Source organism: Frankliniella occidentalis, unplaced genomic scaffold (genome assembly GCF_000697945.3).
Source record: "Frankliniella occidentalis isolate FOCC.00 unplaced genomic scaffold, Focc_3.1 Scaffold269, whole genome shotgun sequence".
NCBI lineage: Eukaryota > Metazoa > Arthropoda > Insecta > Thysanoptera > Thripidae > Frankliniella > Frankliniella occidentalis.
This window is the reverse complement of record NW_026267395.1, coordinates 415,474-420,767: the sequence shown is the minus strand read 5'-3', so window position 1 is coordinate 420,767 and position 5,294 is coordinate 415,474. Positions and strand designations below refer to the sequence as shown.

The following is a 5,294-nucleotide window of genomic DNA, read 5'->3' as shown; positions in this document are numbered from 1 at the left end:
CCCAAAGTTCAAACGTGCATTACTGTTTCTGAAACGATTACATAGCAGATTAAAAGAGGGGTTTGAATTAGGCTTTACAATACAACGCCTGGCTGCCCGAGCCGCCCCCCTCTCGCCGTACCCTCTCCAGTCGCTGGGGATGGCGAGGGACAGCGGCAGCCTTGGCGTGCCGACGCCTGGGCCGCGCCGTCCTGCCCGGGACTTTCACCCCTTCTCTATTTTCTGACGACCCCCCCCCCCTTACCCTCCAACCCCCAGTGAGTGACTCCCTGGGGACCCACAGTCCCCCCGCCCCCTGACCCTTTTGTCTCCTGGAACTCGCCCGCTCCCTTTTTACTCCCGTTTTTACGGCGGCCCCTGTCAATGTTTCCCGCGCTGGACTATTGCGACCTAACCTCGCCCCTCCCCCTCCCTGCGACCTCCACCTCGGCCGGTGGGGCGGGTGCAGGTTGGGCGGGTTGAACGCCCCGCCCCGCCACTCTCCTCGGCGCGCTGAGCCCTTGGCGCCACCGCAGCCCGGCGCAGCCCCCTACTCTTACCATTTAGGCTGCTTGCCACCGCATAAAAATTTCATAACTGGGGGAGAGAGGTGCGGCGCGTGAGTTCTCACCCCGAGCTCAGCGCGGGCTCAGCTCAGCGCGAGCGGCCCCGGAGGACGGCGCCTGGCCCGGCACCAGCAGCCCGTCGAGCGGGGCCGTCCAAAGCAGCCCTTCTATCTCGACTCGAGCTGCCCGCCCATCCCCTGCCTGCGGCCCGGCCGCTGACCTGGGCGAGCACACGACGCAGACGAGCGCCGGGGAAGGGAAAGCAAACAAGCTCGCAGACAAGGAGGGCCGGAGGAACGAATAAAAAGGAATCGTTTGATGCACTTAGAGACAATCGCACGGCAGCGTCCTCCGAATGGCAGAGCGGCCGGCGCCCTAGGCAGAGCTCGCAGGGGCGCGACCGCAACACAACACTAGCCGCCCGAACGCAAACATTGTCCACAGAGGAAACCCGAACGGTATTTTGTTTTAAGACAGTCCCCAAGACTGTTTCTACTAAAGGGAAAAGTCCCCCCCCTCCCCCCTCTCCTCACTCTCTATATTTATTCTTCGGGGGAGATTCGTCCACGCATTTCTAATAGTGTCGCCAGCGGTGCCACGGCCGGCCGGCTTGAACAGCCCCCTCGAGTTTGTGGCGGACGCGTGACGTGCGTTTTGCCTATACGCACGGCGAGGCCGTTCACATCAGGCGGAAGCTGCTGCGGTGAAGGGGAAGCTGGCCGGGCGAGCGCCCACCACCCCAGTGGGGTCACCCCACCCACGCCAAGTCCATGAAATCCTTTACAGTTTGACCCCGCCGCCGCGCTACGCCGCGCAGCCCCAAACAGCCTCCGTACTGCCCCGTGCAATCCCATCAAATCGACCCTACCCCGCCCCTTCCGTCCCCTCTCAGAAAAGAGAAACACAAACGGCGGGCGTCGCCGGCAAGGACAGGGGCGCCCACGCCCCCACCGAATCGAAAATCCGCACGTGCGGCATCTCACAGACTGTCCCCGACTGTGTCCGCCGCGTGCCGTACAGCGCAGTTAGCTTTTCCCTCCCCTTCCTGTTTTTTTTTTTTTTACCCCTTTCCTTTTCCCCCCTTTCGAATTTGTCTTGCGGCAAGAAAGGGTTTGCTCGCTGTACTCAGCATTTCGCCACCCACACGGTTGAACTATGCTGCTCAACCCCTTTCCATACAAATCCAAGTTGCTCCAAAATGTTATTTAGGCGATACATTTTGCAAATCTTACACCAGTTATCTGACACAAAAGCAGTATGAACATTCAACTCTCACCTGACTCAGCTCCCTCGACGTGTGTGTAGGTAGACCAATCACAACATAACCCCTAATCCTAAATTGATCTCAGAAATTCGTCACTCATCACTCATCAGGCTTCGGTGCCAAGAAACACTATTGCACGAACTAGTGACATGCCAGAAATAAACAACCAATCGCGAAATGACATTTGCGGCGTAAACGGTACACACTGCACGGCGGGCGACCCGTGCACTCCGACGCGAGCACGCAAGACTGTCAACTGACTCGTCACTACGGTTTTCACTTCTCCGGTTGGCACTGTGTCGTGGGTTAGCAGGCTTGGCTGCGGAGCTGCTGTCTGCTAATGTGCTGTTTTGTTTCGGGTTTGAGGGATTTCTGACGTGAATTCCTGGTGGCCCCATCGTTCGTGATACAAATGAGGCCTCGAGACATTCCGTTTTGTCTTTTAATTGTTGCGCACTGCTTTCCGTGTAGTGTAGTACATGTTTTTGTAACTGAACTGTGTGTCCTGAGTGTAAAAGTCAATATTCTGAAACGTTACATAACCCTCATAGTGCATATACTTGTTTTGATATCGTCAGAGCAACGATTGACAGTTTAATATTCTTATGCAAATAAGATGGCATAGTGCCAGTTTTTTGTTTTCGTGAATTGTTTTACATAATTAGTGATTTTTGTCACCAATGGACTGCGTGACCAACTTTACGTACTTCTACTATGCAAGATTTTTGATGGAAGCCATGGAGATGCTTTCAGAGAAGAGGTTTAGAAGCAAACACACCACCAACAACGCCTGTAATCAATAGGTGAGTACTGTGACTGTGATGTTAGTTTTCAACAGTAACATCTTTATCTTGCGAATTTCTTGTACTTGCTTGCTTCAATTATTGCGGACTCCATTCCCTCAAAAGTTTTCCATAGGCCTATGCAAAGGGTTGTAAACATAGGGAGGTTACTTTGAGTGTTTGTACATACTAATTGAAAGGTAGTCGAGCAATGATTATTGAAGCTACTACTTCTTGAGATGTGAGTAGTTGTTTGAAGCGTTGTATTTTAATAAGTTGGTAGAAACCACTTGTTGTCATCAAAGGACCCATTACACCTTTAGTAGATGTCGAGCTCAAAAAAGTTTTGAAATATTTTTTAACAAAGCCTTTGGTGTTAGAAACTAGGCAATTTCTATTGGTGGGCCCAAGCCTAATTATTTTTATTGTTGCCATGACATGATACTAGAAAGAAGCGGTATGGATCAAGAGCACAAATCCTAATAGTCTTGCTGCCAGTTTGAGCAGACTTGACATGGGTGGACCAGGAGGCCGAGGCCAGGAGGCCACTGATGACCTGGTGCGGCTGTAGCCTCGCTGTTACCGCCCCAGTTAGGGAGCCCCCTCCCAGCGCACGCGCGCACGCGCCCGGGATGTCGTGCGTCGTCACGTGGACCCCGGCTGGCTCCAGGAGGTTCGTGCGTTACGAGCAGAGAATAGAGCTTCGCGTGGAGTGCAGACTGGGGGGCGGGGGATGGTGAGGCGGGGGTAGTGAGGTGGGGGGCGGTTGGAAATTGGGTGAGGGGCCTCGGATAGGCCCCCCGCCATGGCCGCTACCGCCGGGCCGGCGTCCCCGCGATGCATAATGCAGGGCGCATTCGGTGCTTTAGGGGCAGCCCGGCGACGGGGGCGGGGCGGGGCGGGGCGCTGCAGAGACGACGGGCGGAGGCGCGGCCGGCCGCGGGGAGACCATAAAGTGGCCGATAGACGTTGGGGCGCGCGTGCGCGGGGCGGGCGGGGCGGCCGCCAGGTGCCGACATGATGGACGGCACGCTCGCCTGACGTGCGCGGCGGTGGCGCGCCGGTTGCCTACACGCGCGTGTTATTGCCTACCCCCAGGCATCTCATCCTCATCCAAAGGGCTTCAGCGATGAGGACGCTCTGCGGGGCGCGGGGCGGTGCTCCGAACGGTGCCGCACCTCCAAAATATAGGTGTCCGAAACGAGTTTTCGGAAGTTGTAGCGAGCCAAGCGCGAGTTGTGCGCGAGTAGGGCGCGGGCAAGTGTAGGACGAGTTGGTGAGTGGGGGAGCCTGGCCTGTCGGGTGCACATGCTCTGCCTCGCCGGGCGGTGCAGGCGTCACGACGGGGTCGCCGCCCGTGTGCCCTTCAGGACGACGTTCTGCAGGAATCGGAGGCAGCGTGGGGAGGAGAGTCGAGAGAGTCGGGCCGGTCTAACATCGGGAAACACGTAGCGAATAATTGAAAGGGTTCCGCACGGAAACAAATAAAGGGTCCCTCCCCCCTCCTTGTCTACCTCTGCGGGGCGGAGGGCAGGGGGGGGGGGGCAAACGGAATAAAATAGCGAGGCGACATGCAACGACCCTTGCTGCCAGTGCCGGGCCGAGGGGGAGGGCGGCGCAGTGCTGCGGGGTGCATACGGATGCTGCAGTACTATGTAGTGTGTGGACATTTGCGACGCACATCGTAACTCGCGAGCCTCGCTCTGCTAGCTCTGCTGCGGTGCACTGCCGGCCGGGCGGTGGGCTTGCGGGGGGCGGGCCGGGGCCGGCAGACGCAGCCCAGAGCCCCGAGCTCCCCCGGCCGTAGATTAGAGCGCGGGAAACGGCTATGAAACATTCGTATGAACCGCTCTTGAATTCGTTTGAGTTTCTTGCGACCCGGCCGTAGGGGATGGGCCGAGCGAGGGTTGACTGCGTGGCCCGAGTTACGGGTGACTCCAGACTCCAGATCACTATGCACAAGCAGTCGTGATAACTCCTTTAGAAGTTGGAGTAGAAGAACCACGCCCATACCGCGTGTCAGGTCTACGACATCAACGTGTTGCGGGTTTGCATATACTCTAGGGGCCATGGCGCCTTACGAGTGGAGCGGGCAGGCAAACTCGCACACTGTTTGTGGCGGGTTGTTAATTTCTCATACCTCGCCGTATCTGTTACCCTGCTATTGTTCGCACTCCGTTTATTAAAGTTGCTTCTACTTATTTGCCTTAATCCGGACCCACTCGCTCCTGTAGACGGACTTGGCAGCTCAAATACTTGCCCCCCTCCCCTCGGCGGCGCCCGGCCGGCCTGGCGGCTGACCCACCCGCTGCGCGCGCCGTTCGCGAATCCAAGATGGCGACTACGCGCACCTTGTCCAACACCGCGGGAGTCAATTAGATGACTGCGAAATAAAATATTTAAACAGTTACAACCATAACCGGCGACTCGGGGCATAAATATTCATACTGGGCGCCTTGTCTTAGTCCTTATGAATTACGTGGTGCGGATGGGAGTAAACCGCCCTGCCGCCGCGCGCCCATGTCAGCTCATAGCCGCTGCCATGATTTTTTTATTGCTTTTATTACTTTAGTGCTCGTCCGCACACTGTTACTCTTCGCCAAAGCGATGCGCGCCAATGATAACGCGGAAACATATTCCGCGACGGGTCGGTTCGGTTCTGCGGAACGCCTCGTGTGGCGAGCCCCCCGCGGGACCGCCCCG

The 5,294-nt window shown here is 57.0% G+C and overlaps 1 long non-coding RNA gene across 1 annotated transcript in view; it reads left to right on the top strand.

The window, feature by feature from the left end:
- Positions 1-2,028: 2,028 nt before the first annotated feature.
- The window catches only part of LOC127750844 (uncharacterized), a 68,460-nt gene continuing 65,194 nt past the window's right edge, over positions 2,029-5,294 (top strand). Inside the window, exon 1 of the long non-coding RNA XR_008011865.1 lies at positions 2,029-2,612. This is a non-coding gene — a long non-coding RNA (uncharacterized LOC127750844). The remainder of the gene's footprint in view (positions 2,613-5,294) is intronic.